Source organism: Aulonocara sp. 'chitande type north' Nkhata Bay, linkage group LG5, assembly GCF_057382095.1.
Source record: "Aulonocara sp. 'chitande type north' Nkhata Bay isolate Kocher_YH1m ecotype deep benthic linkage group LG5, A_spYH_male_GT1.1, whole genome shotgun sequence".
NCBI classification, from domain to species: Eukaryota; Metazoa; Chordata; class Actinopteri; order Cichliformes; family Cichlidae; genus Aulonocara; species Aulonocara sp. 'chitande type north' Nkhata Bay.
The window spans coordinates 1,208,596-1,221,846 of NC_141348.1; the positions used below are offsets into that span (position 1 = coordinate 1,208,596).

Below are 13,251 nucleotides of genomic sequence, written 5' to 3' on the forward strand. Positions count from 1 at the left end.
GCTCAGGCCACTTACACCACACCAGGGCCTGTGGCACTGGCTGAGGCCACTTACACCACACCAGGGCCTGTGGCTGCTGGCTGAGGCCACTTACACCACACCAGGGCCTGTGGCTGCTGGCTGAGGCCACCTACACCACACCAGGGCCTGTGGCTGCTGACTGAGGCGACTTACACCACACCAGGGCCCTTTTGCTGCTGGCTGAGGCCACTTACACCACACCAGTGCCTGTGGCTTCTGGCTGAGGCGACTTACACCACACCAGGGCCTGTGGCTCTTGCTCAGGCCACTTACACCACACCAGGGCCTGTGGCTCTTGCTCAGGCCACTCACATCACACCAGGCCCTGCGCTTCTGGCCGAGGCCATCTTCACCAAACCAGGCCCTGTGCTGCTAGCTGTGGCCATGTACAACACACCAGGCCCTGTGCTGGTTCCTGAGGCCATCTTCAACAACCCAGGGCCTGTGCTGTTGGATAAATGCTAAACTGAGCCTTTGGGTTAGGGTATTATGCAAACATGAAGGTAGGGTTATAGGATTGTCTTCGTAACTTCAGGTACTTGCCACCTAATCACCTGAATCCATAAATTGAGACATTGTGCTGGGGCCAGCAGCTTACGGCCATACCACCCTGAGCACGCCCGACCTCGTCTGATCTCGGAAGCTGAGCAGGGCTGGGCTTGGTTAGTACTCGGATGGGAGCCTGCCTGGGAATACCTGGTGCTGTAAGCCTTTCATTTTCATGTCATTGAACCGCTTTTGATCCAGAGAAGGGGTGTATTAAAAGACCAAAAGCAGCTGCCCATTAATGAGGGCACATTAACGACATTGCTTTTGGCTGTTTTCCAATGTCTTGTGCTGCTAGCTGATGCCACCTACACCACACCAGGGCCTGAGTGACCGGCTGGGGCCACTTACACCACATCAGGGCCTGTGGCTCTGGCTGAGGCCACTTACACCACACCAGGGCCTGTGGCTGCTGGCTGAGGCCACTTACACCACACCAGGGCCTGTGGCTGCTGGCTGAGGCCACTTACACCACACCAGGGCCTTAGTTGCTATTGAGGCCAATTACACCACACCATGGTCTGTGGCTCTTGCTCAGGCCACTTACACCACACCAGGGCCTGTGGCACTGGCTGAGGCCACTTACACCACACCAGGGCCTGTGGCTGCTGGCTGAGGCCACTTACACCACATAAGGGCTTGTGGCTGCTGGCTGAGGCCACCTACACCACACCAGGGCCTGTGGCTGCTGGCTGAGGCCACCTACACCACACCAGGGCCTGTGGCTCTTGCTCAGGCCACTTACACCACACCAGGGCCTGTGGCTCTTGCTCAGGCCACTTACACCACACCAGGGCCTGTGGCTCTTGCTCAGGCCACTTACACCACACCAGGGCCTGTGGCTGCTGGCTGAGGCCACCTACACCACACCAGGGCATTAGTTGCTATTGAGGCCAATTACACCACACCAGGGTCTGTGGCTCTTGCTCAGGCCACTTACACCACACCAGGGCCTGTGGCTCTTGCTCAGGCCACTTACACCACACCAGGGCCTGTGGCACTGGCTGAGGCCACTTACACCACACCAGGGCCTGTGGCTGCTGGCTGAGGCCACTTACACCACACCAGGGCCTGTGGCTGCTGGCTGAGGCCACTTACACCACACCAGGGCCTGTGGCTGGTGGCTGAGGCCACCTACACCACACCAGGGCCTGTGGCTGCTGGCTGAGGCGACTTACACCACACCAGGGCCCTTTTGCTGCTGGCTGAGGCCACTTACACCACACCAGTGCCTGTGGCTTCTGTCTGAGGCGACTTACACCACACCAGGGCCTGTGGCTGCTGGCTGAGGCCAATTACACCACACCAGGGTCTGTGGCTCTTGCTCAGGCCACTTACACCACACCAGGGCCTGTGGCACTGGCTGAGGCCACTTACACCACACCAGGGCCTGTGGCTGCTGGCTGAGGCCACTTACACCACACCAGGGCCTGTGGCTGCTGGCTGAGGCCACTTACACCACACCAGGGCCTGTGGCTGCTGGCTGAGGCCACCTACACCACACCAGGGCCTGTGGCTGCTGACTGAGGCCACTTACACCACACCAGTGCCTGTGGCTTCTGGCTGAGGCGACTTACACCACACCAGGGCCTGTGGCTCTTGCTCAGGCCACTTACACCACACCAGGGCCTGTGGCTCTTGCTCAGGCCACTCACATCACACCAGGCCCTGCGCTTCTGGCCGAGGCCATCTTCACCAAACCAGGCCCTGTGCTGCTAGCTGTGGCCATGTACAACACACCAGGCCCTGTGCTGGTTCCTGAGGCCATCTTCAACAACCCAGGGCCTGTGCTGTTGGATAAATGCTAAACTGAGCCTTTGGGTTAGGGTATTATGCAAACATGAAGGTAGGGTTATAGGATTGTCTTCGTAACTTCAGGTACTTGCCACCTAATCACCTGAATCCATAAATTGAGACATTGTGCTGGGGCCAGCAGCTTACGGCCATACCACCCTGAGCACGCCCGACCTCGTCTGATCTCGGAAGCTGAGCAGGGCTGGGCTTGGTTAGTACTCGGATGGGAGCCTGCCTGGGAATACCTGGTGCTGTAAGCCTTTCATTTTCATGTCATTGAACCGCTTTTGATCCAGAGAAGGGGTGTATTAAAAGACCAAAAGCAGCTGCCCATTAATGAGGGCACATTAACGACATTGCTTTTGGCTGTTTTCCAATGTCTTGTGCTGCTAGCTGATGCCACCTACACCACACCAGGGCCTGAGTGACCGGCTGGGGCCACTTACACCACACCAGGGCCTGTGGCTGCTGGCTGAGGCCACTTACACCACACCAGGGCCTGTGGCTGCTGGCTGAGGCCACTTACACCACACCAGGGCCTTAGTTGCTATTGAGGCCAATTACACCACACCATGGTCTGTGGCTCTTGCTCAGGCCACTTACACCACACCAGGGCCTGTGGCACTGGCTGAGGCCACTTACACCACACCAGGGCCTGTGGCTGCTGGCTGAGGCCAGTTACACCACACCAGAGCCTGTGGCTGCTGGCTGAAGCCACTTACACCACACCAGGGCCTTAGTTGCTATTGAGGCCACTTACACCACACCAGGGCCTGTGGCTGCTGGCTGAGGCCACCTACACCACACCAGGGCCTGTGGCTGCTGGCTGAGGCCATTTACACCACACCAGGGCCTGTGGCTGCTGGCTGAAGCCACTTACACCACACCAGGGCCTTAGTTGCTATTGAGGCCACTTACACCACACCAGGGCCTGTGGCTGCTGGCTGAGGCCACCTACACCACACCAGGGCCCTTTTGCTGCTGGCTGAGGCCACTTACACCACACCAGGCCCTGTGGTTCTTGCTCAGGCCACTTACACCACACCAGGGCCTTATTTGCTATTGAGGCCACTTACACCACACCAGGGCCTGTGGCTCTGGCTTAGGCCACTTACACCACACCAGGGCCTGTGGCACTTGCTCAGGCCACTTACACCACACCAGGGCCTGTGGCTCTTGCTCAGGCCACTTACACCACACCAGGGCCTGTGGCACTGGCTGAGGCCACTTAGACCACACCAGGGCCTGTGGCTCTTGCTCAGGCCACTTACACCACACCAGGGCCTGTGGCACTGGCTGAGGCCACTTAGACCACACCAGGGCCTGTGGCTGCTGGCTGAGGCCACTCACACCACACCAGGGCCTGTGGCTGCTAGCTGAGGCCACTTACACCAAACCAGGGCCTGTGGCTGCTTGCTGAGGCCATCTTCACCAAACCAGGCCCTGTGCTGCTTGCTGTGGCCATGTAAAACACACCAGGTCCTGTGCTGGTTCTTGAGGCCATCTTCAACAATCCAGGGCCTGTGCTGTTGGATAAATGCCAAACTGAGCCTTTTGGTTAGGGTATTATGCAAACATGCAGGTATGGTTATAGGATTGTCTTCGTAACTTCAGGTACTTGCCACCTAATCACTTGAATCCATAAATTGAGACATTGTGCTGGGGCCAGCAGCTTACGGCCATACCACCCTGAGCACTCCCGACCTCGTCTGATCTCGGAAGCTAAGCAGGGCTGGGCTTGGTTAGTACTTGGATGGGAGACTGCCTGGGAATACCTGGTGCTGTAAGCCTTTCATTTTCATGTCATTGAACCGCTTTTGATCCAGAGAAGGGGTGTATTAAAAGACCAGAAGCAGCTCCCCATTAATGAGGGCACATTAACGACATTGCTTTTGGCTGTTTTCCAATGTCTTGTGCTGCTAGCTGATGCCACCTACACCACACCAGGGCCTGAGTGACCGGCTGGGGCCACTTACACCACATCAGGGCCTGTTGCTCTGGCTGAGGCCACTTACACCACACCAGGGCCTGTGGCTGCTAGCTGAGGCCACCTACACCACACCAGGGCCTTAGTTGCTATTGAGGCCAATTACACCACACCAGGGTATGTGGCTCTTGCTCAGGCCACTTACACCACACCAGGGCCTTAGTTGCTATTGAGGCCACTTACACCACACCAGGGCCTGTGGCTGCTGGCTGAGGCCACCTACACCACACCAGGGCCTTAGTTGCTATTGAGGCCAATTACACCACACCAGGGTATGTGGCTCTTGCTCAGGCCACTCACATCACACCAGGCCCTGCTCTTCTGGCCGAGGCCATCTTCACCAAACCAGGCCCTGTGGCTCTTGCTCAGGCCACTTACACCACACCAGGGCCTGTGGCTCTGGCTTAGGCCACTTACACCACACCAGGGCCTGTGGCACTTGCTCAGGCCACTTACACCACACCAGGGCCTGTGGCTGCTGGCTGAGGCCACTTACACCACACCAGGGCCTGTGGCTCTTACTCAGGCCACTTACACCACACCAGGGCCTGTGGCACTGGCTGAGGCCACTTAGACCACACCAGGGCCTGTGGCTGCTGGCTGAGGCCACTTACACCACACCAGGCCTGTGGCACTTGCTCAGGCCACTTACACCACACCAGGGCCTGTGGCTGCTGGCTGAGGCCACTTACACCACACCAGGGCCTGTTGCTCTGGCTGAGGCCACTTACACCACACCAGGGCCTGTGGCTGCTGGCTGAGGCCACCTACACCACACCAGGGCCTTAGTTGCTATTGAGGCCAATTACACCACACCAGGGTATGTGGCTCTTGCTCAGGCCACTTACACCACACCAGGGCCTTAGTTGCTATTGAGGCCAATTACACCACACCAGGGCCTGTGGCTCTTGCTCAGGCCACTCACATCACACCAGGCCCTGCGCTTCTGGCCGAGGCCATCTTCACCAAACCAGGCCCTGTGCTGCTAGCTGTGGCCATGTACAACACACCAGGCCCTGTGCTGGTTCCTGAGGCCATCTTCAACAATCCAGGGCCTGTGCTGTTGGATAAATGCTAAACTGAGCCTTTGGGTTAGGGTATTATGCAAACATGAAGGTAGGGTTATAGGATTGTCTTCGTAACTTCAGGTACTTGCCACCTAATCACCTGAATCCATAAATTGAGACATTGTGCTGGGGCCAGCAGCTTACGGCCATACCACCCTGAGCACGCCCGACCTCGTCTGATCTCGGAAGCTGAGAAGGGCTGGGCTTGGTTAGTACTTGGATGGGAGACTGCCTGGGAATACCTGGTGCTGTAAGCCTTTCATTTTAATGTCATTGAACCGCTTTTGATCCAGAGAAGGGGTGTATTAAAAGACCAAAAGCAGCTGCCCATTAATGAGGGCACATTAACGACATTGCTTTTGGCTGTTTTCCAATGTCTTGTGCTGCTAGCTGATGCCACCTACACCACACCAGGGCCTGAGTGACCGGCTGGGGCCACTTACACCACATCAGGGCCTGTGGCTCTGGCTGAGGCCACTTACACCACACCAGGGCCTGTGGCTGCTGGCTGAGGCCACTTACACCACACCAGGGCCTTAGTTGCTATTGAGGCCAATTACACCACACCATGGTCTGTGGCTCTTGCTCAGGCCACTTACACCACACCAGGGCCTGTGGCACTGGCCGAGGCCACTTACACCACACCAGGGCCTGTGGCTGCTGGCTGAGGCCACTTACACCACACAAGGGCTTGTGGCTGCTGGCTGAGGCCACCTACACCACACCAGGGCCTGTGGCTGCTGGCTGAGGCCACCTACACCACACCAGGGCCTGTGGCTCTTGCTCAGGCCACTTACACCACACCAGGGCCTGTGGCTCTTGCTCAGGCCACTTACACCACACCAGGGCCTGTGGCTCTTGCTCAGGCCACTCATATCACACCAGGGCCTGTGGCTGCTGGCTGAGGCCACTTACACCACACCAGGGCCTGTGGCTGCTGGCTGAGGCCATCTACACCACACCAGGGCCTGTGGCTGCTGGCTGAGGCGACTTACACCACACCAGGGCCCTTTTGCTGCTGGCTGAGGCCACTTACACCACACCAGTGCCTGTGGCTTCTGGCTGAGGCGACTTACACCACACCAGGGCCTGTGGCTGCTGGCTGAGGCCACTTACACCACACCAGGGCCTGTGGCTCTTGCTCAGGCCACTCACATCACACCAGGCCCTGCGCTTCTGGCCGAGGCCATCTTCACCAAACCAGGCCCTGTGGCTCTTGCTCAGGCCACTTACACCACACCAGGGCCTGTGGCTGCTGGCTGAGGCCACTTACACCACACCAGGGCCTGTGGCTGGTGGCTGAGGCCACCTACACCACACCAGGGCCTGTGGCTGCTGGCTGAGGCGACTTACACCACACCAGGGCCCTTTTGCTGCTGGCTGAGGCCACTTACACCACACCAGTGCCTGTGGCTTCTGTCTGAGGCCACTTACACCACACCAGGGCCTGTGGCTGCTGGCTGAGGCCAATTACACCACACAAGGGCTTGTGGCTGCTGGCTGAGGCGACTTACACCACACCAGGGCCTGTGGCTGCTGGCTGAGGCCAATTACACCACACCAGGGTCTGTGGCTCTTGCTCAGGCCACTTACACCACACCAGGGCCTGTGGCTGCTGGCTGAGGCCACTTACACCACACCAGGGCCTGTGGCTGGTGGCTGAGGCCACCTACACCACACCAGGGCCTGTGGCTGCTGGCTGAGGCGACTTACACCACACCAGGGCCCTTTTGCTGCTGGCTGAGGCCACTTACACCACACCAGTGCCTGTGGCTTCTGTCTGAGGCGACTTACACCACACCAGGGCCTGTGGCTGCTGGCTGAGGCCAATTACACCACACCAGGGTCTGTGGCTCTTGCTCAGGCCACTTACACCACACCAGGGCCTGTGGCACTGGCTGAGGCCACTTACACCACACCAGGGCCTGTGGCTGCTGGCTGAGGCCACTTACACCACACCAGGGCCTGTGGCTGCTGGCTGAGGCCACTTACACCACACCAGGGCCTGTGGCTGCTGGCTGAGGCCACCTACACCACACCAGGGCCTGTGGCTGCTGGCTGAGGCGACTTACACCACACCAGGGCCCTTTTGCTGCTGGCTGAGGCCACTTACACCACACCAGTGCCTGTGGCTTCTGGCTGAGGCGACTTACACCACACCAGGGCCTGTGGCTGCTGGCTGATGCCACCTACACCACACCAGGGCCTGAGTGACCGGCTGGGGCCACTTACACCACATCAGGGCCTGTGGCTGCTGGCTGAGGCCAGTTACACCACACCAGAGCCTGTGGCTGCTGGCTGAAGCCACTTACACCACACCAGGGCCTTAGTTGCTATTGAGGCCACTTACACCACACCAGGGCCTGTGGCTGCTGGCTGAGGCCACCTACACCACACCAGGGCCCTTTTGCTGCTGGCTGAGGCCACTTACACCACACCAGTGCCTGTGGCTTCTGGCTGAGGCCACTTACACCACACCAGGGCCTGTGGCTGCTGGCTGAGGCCACTTACACCACACCAGGGCCTGTGGCTCTTGCTCAGGCCACTCACATCACACCAGGCCCTGCGCTTCTGGCCGAGGCCATCTTCACCAAACCAGGCCCTGTGGTTCTTGCTCAGGCCACTTACACCACACCAGGGCCTGTGGCACTTGCTCAGGCCACTTACACCACACCAGGGCCTGTGGCTGCTGGCTGAGGCCACTTACACCACACCAGGGCCTGTGGCTCTTGCTCAGGCCACTTACACCACACCAGGGCCTGTGGCTGCTGGCTGAGGCCACTTACACCACACCAGGGCCTGTGGCTGCTGGCTGAGGCCACCTACACCACACCAGGGCCTTAGTTGCTATTGAGGCCAATTACACCACACCAGGGCCTGTGGCTCTTGCTCAGGCCACTCACATCACACCAGGCCCTGCGCTTCTGGCCGAGGCCATCTTCACCAAACCAGGCCCTGTGCTGCTAGCTGTGGCCATGTACAACACACCAGGCCCTGTGCTGGTTCCTGAGGCCATCTTTAACAATCCAGGGCCTGTGCTGTTGGATAAATGCTAAACTGAGCCTTTGGGTTAGGGTATTATGCAAACATGAAGGTAGGGTTATAGGATTGTCTTCGTAACTTCAGGTACTTGCCACCTAATCACCTGAATCCATAAATTGAGACATTGTGCTGGGGCCAGCAGCTTACGGCCATACCACCCTGAGCACGCCCGACCTCGTCTGATCTCGGAAGCTGAGAAGGGCTGGGCTTGGTTAGTACTTGGATGGGAGACTGCCTGGGAATACCTGGTGCTGTAAGCCTTTCATTTTAATGTCATTGAACCGCTTTTGATCCAGAGAAGGGGTGTATTAAAAGACCAAAAGCAGCTGCCCATTAATGAGGGCACATTAACGACATTGCTTTTGGCTGTTTTCCAATGTCTTGTGCTGCTAGCTGATGCCACCTACACCACACCAGGGCCTGAGTGACCGGCTGGGGCCACTTACACCACATCAGGGCCTGTGGCTCTGGCTGAGGCCACTTACACCACACCAGGGCCTTAGTTGCTATTGAGGCCAATTACACCACACCATGGTCTGTGGCTCTTGCTCAGGCCACTTACACCACACCAGGGCCTGTGGCTGCTGGCTGATGCCACCTACACCACACCAGGGCCTGAGTGACCGGCTGGGGCCACTTACACCACACCAGGGCCTGTGGCTCTTGCTCAGGCCACTCACATCACACCAGGCCCTGCGCTTCTGGCCGAGGCCATCTTCACCAAACCAGGCCCTGTGGTTCTTGCTCAGGCCACTTACACCACACCAGGGCCTGTGGCACTTGCTCAGGCCACATACACCACACCAGGGCCTGTGGCTGCTGGCTGAGGCCACTTACACCACACCAGGGCCTGTGGCTCTTGCTCAGGCCACTTACACCACACCAGGGCCTGTGGCTGCTGGCTGAGGCCACTTACACCACACCAGGGCCTGTGGCTGCTGGCTGAGGCCACCTACACCACACCAGGGCCTGTGGCTGCTGGCTGAGGCCACCTACACCACACCAGGGCCTGTGGCTGCTGGCTGAGGCCACTTACACCACACCAGTGCCTGTGGCTTCTGGCTGAGGCGACTTACACCACACCAGGGCCTGTGGCTGCTGGCTGAGGCCACTTACACCACACCAGTGCCTGTGGCTGCTGGCTGAGGCCAATTACACCACACAAGGGTCTGTGGCTCTTGCTCAGGCCACTTACACCACACCAGGGCCTGTGGCTGCTGGCTGAGGCCACTTACACCACACCAGGGCCTGTGGCTGCTGGCTGAGGCCACCTACACCACACCAGGGCCTGTGGCTGCTGGCTGAGGCGACTTACACCACACCAGGGCCCTTTTGCTGCTGGCTGAGGCCACTTACACCACACCAGTGCCTGTGGCTTCTGTCTGAGGCGACTTACACCACACCAGGGCCTGTGGCTGCTGGCTGAGGCCAATTACACCACACCAGGGTCTGTGGCTCTTGCTCAGGCCACTTACACCACACCAGGGCCTGTGGCACTGGCTGAGGCCACTTACACCACACCAGGGCCTGTGGCTGCTGGCTGAGGCCACTTACACCACACCAGGGCCTGTGGCTGCTGGCTGAGGCCACTTACACCACACCAGGGCCTGTGGCTGCTGGCTGAGGCCACCTACACCACACCAGGGCCTGTGGCTGCTGGCTGAGGCGACTTACACCACACCAGGGCCCTTTTGCTGCTGGCTGAGGCCACTTACACCACACCAGTGCCTGTGGCTTCTGGCTGAGGCGACTTACACCACACCAGGGCCTGTGGCTGCTGGCTGATGCCACCTACACCACACCAGGGCCTGAGTGACCGGCTGGGGCCACTTACACCACACCAGGGCCTGTGGCTCTTGCTCAGGCCACTCACATCACACCAGGCCCTGCGCTTCTGGCCGAGGCCATCTTCACCAAACCAGGCCCTGTGGTTCTTGCTCAGGCCACTTACACCACACCAGGGCCTGTGGCACTTGCTCAGGCCACTTACACCACACCAGGGCCTGTGGCTGCTGGCTGAGGCCACTTACACCACACCAGGGCCTGTGGCTCTTGCTCAGGCCACTTACACCACACCAGGGCCTGTGGCTGCTGGCTGAGGCCACTTACACCACACCAGGGCCTGTGGCTGCTGGCTGAGGCCACCTACACCACACCAGGGCCTGTGGCTGCTGGCTGAGGCCACCTACACCACACCAGGGCCTGTGGCTGCTGGCTGAGGCCACTTACACCACACCAGTGCCTGTGGCTTCTGGCTGAGGCGACTTACACCACACCAGGGCCTGTGGCTGCTGGCTGAGGCCACTTACACCACACCAGTGCCTGTGGCTTCTGTCTGAGGCGACTTACACCACACCAGGGCCTGTGGCTGCTGGCTGAGGCCAATTACACCACACAAGGGCTTGTGGCTGCTGGCTGAGGCGACTTACACCACACCAGGGCCTGTGGCTGCTGGCTGAGGCCAATTACACCACACCAGGGTCTGTGGCTCTTGCTCAGGCCACTTACACCACACCAGGGCCTGTGGCTGCTGGCTGAGGCCACTTAAACCACACCAGGGCCTGTGGCTGGTGGCTGAGGCCACCTACACCACACCAGGGCCTGTGGCTGCTGGCTGAGGCGACTTACACCACACCAGGGCCCTTTTGCTGCTGGCTGAGGCCACTTACACCACACCAGTGCCTGTGGCTTCTGTCTGAGGCGACTTACACCACACCAGGGCCTGTGGCTGCTGGCTGAGGCCAATTACACCACACCAGGGTCTGTGGCTCTTGCTCAGGCCACTTACACCACACCAGGGCCTGTGGCACTGGCTGAGGCCACTTACACCACACCAGGGCCTGTGGCTGCTGGCTGAGGCCACTTACACCACACCAGGGCCTGTGGCTGCTGGCTGAGGCCACCTACACCACACCAGGCCCTGTGCTGGTTCCTGAGGCCATCTTCAACAATCCAGGGCCTGTGCTGTTGGATAAATGCTAAACTGAGCCTTTGGGTTAGGGTATTATGCAAACATGCAGGTATGGTTACAGGATTGTCTTCGTAACTTCAGGTACTTGCCACCTAATCACTTGAATCCATAAATTGAGACATTGTGCTGGGGCCAGCAGCTTACGGCCATACCACCCTAAGCACGCCCGACCTCGTCTGATCTCGGAAGCTAAGCAGGGCTGGGCTTGGTTAGTACTTGTATGGGAGACTGCCTGGGAATACCTGGTGCTGTAAGCCTTTCATTTTCATGTCATTGAACCGCTTTTGATCCAGAGAAGGGGTGTATTAAAAGACCAAAAGCAGCTCCCCATTAATGAGGGCACATTAACGACATTGCTTTTGGCTGTTTTCCAATGTCTTTTGCTGCTAGCTGATGCCACCTACACCACACCAGGGCCTAAGTGACCGGCTGGGGCCACTTACACCACATCAGGGCCTGTGGCTATGGCTGAGGCCACTTACACCACACCAGGGCCTGTGGCTGCTGGCTGAGGCCAGTTACACCACACCAGAGCCTGTGGCTGCTGGCTGAAGCCACTTACACCACACCAGGGCCTTAGTTGCTATTGAGGCCACTTACACCACACCAGGGCCTGTGGCTGCTGGCTGAGGCCACCTACACCACACCAGGGCCTGTGGCTGCTGGCTGAGGCCACTTACACCACACCAGGGCCCTTTTGCTGCTGGCTGAGGCCACTTACACCACACCAGGGCCTGTGGCTCTTGCTCAGGCCACTCACATCACACCAGGCCCTGCGCTTCTGGACGAGGCCATCTTCACCAAACCAGGCCCTGTGGTTCTTGCTTAGGCCACTTACACCACACCAGGGCCTGTGGCTCTGGCTTAGGCCAATTACACCACACCAGGGTCTGTGGCTCTTGCTGAGGCCACTTACACCACACCAGGGCCTGTGGCTGCTGGCTGAGGCCACTTACACCACACCACGGCCTGTGGCTGCTGGCTGAGACCACCTACACCACACCAGGGCCTGTGGCTGCTTGCTGAGGCGACTTACACCACACCAGGGCCTGTTGCTGCTGGCTGAGGCCACTTACACCACACCAGTGCCTGTGGCTTCTGGCTGAGGCGACTTACACCACACCAGGGCCTGTTGCTGCTGGCTGAGGCCACTTACACCACACCAGGGCCTGTGGCTGCTGGCTCAGGCCACTCATATCAAACCAGGTCCTGTGCTTCTGGCCGAGGCCATCTTCACCAAACCAGGCCCTGTGCTGCTAGCTGAGGCGACTTACACCACATCAGGGCCTGTGGCTCTGGCTGAGGCCACTTACACCACACCAGGGCCTGTGGCTGCTGGCTGAGGCCAGTTACACCACACCAGGGCCTGTGGCTGCTGGCTGAGGCCACATACACCACACCAGGGCCTTAGTTGCTATTGAGGCCAATTACACCACACCAGGGTCTGTGGCTCTTGCTCAGGCCACTCACATCACACCAGGCCCTGCGCTTCTGGCCACTTACACCACACCAGGGCCTGTGGCTGCTGGCTGAGGCCACTTACACCATACCAGGGCCTGTGGCTGTTGGCTGAGGCCACTTACACCACACCAGGGCCTTAGTTGCTATTGAGGCCACTTACACCACACCAGGGCCTGTGGCTCTGGCTGAGGCCACTTACACCACACCAGGGCCTTATTTGCTATTCAGGCCAGTTACACCACACCAGGGCCTGTGGCTCTGGCTCAGGCCACTTACACCACACCAGGGCCTGTGGCTGCTGGCTGAGGCCACTTACACCACATAAGGGCTTGTGGCTGCTGGCTGAGGCCACCTACACCACA

General features: G+C 59.2%; 1 non-coding gene and 5 pseudogenes across 1 annotated transcript; all 6 read left to right on the top strand.

The window, feature by feature from the left end:
* The first annotated feature begins 613 nt into the window (after positions 1 to 613).
* Positions 614 to 732, top strand: LOC147329499 (5S ribosomal RNA; annotated as a pseudogene).
* A 1,770-nt stretch (positions 733 to 2,502) lies between these two features.
* Positions 2,503 to 2,621, top strand: LOC147329500 (5S ribosomal RNA; annotated as a pseudogene).
* Positions 2,622 to 4,032: 1,411 nt separating this feature from the next.
* Positions 4,033 to 4,151, top strand: LOC147329501 (5S ribosomal RNA). The gene has a single exon (XR_015129567.1). It is a non-coding gene; the product is annotated as a 5S ribosomal RNA (ribosomal RNA).
* Positions 4,152 to 5,553: 1,402 nt separating this feature from the next.
* On the top strand, positions 5,554 to 5,672 carry LOC147329502 (5S ribosomal RNA; annotated as a pseudogene).
* A 2,926-nt stretch (positions 5,673 to 8,598) lies between these two features.
* On the top strand, positions 8,599 to 8,717 carry LOC147329503 (5S ribosomal RNA; annotated as a pseudogene).
* A 2,849-nt stretch (positions 8,718 to 11,566) lies between these two features.
* Positions 11,567 to 11,685, top strand: LOC147329504 (5S ribosomal RNA; annotated as a pseudogene).
* Positions 11,686 to 13,251: the final 1,566 nt, after the last annotated feature.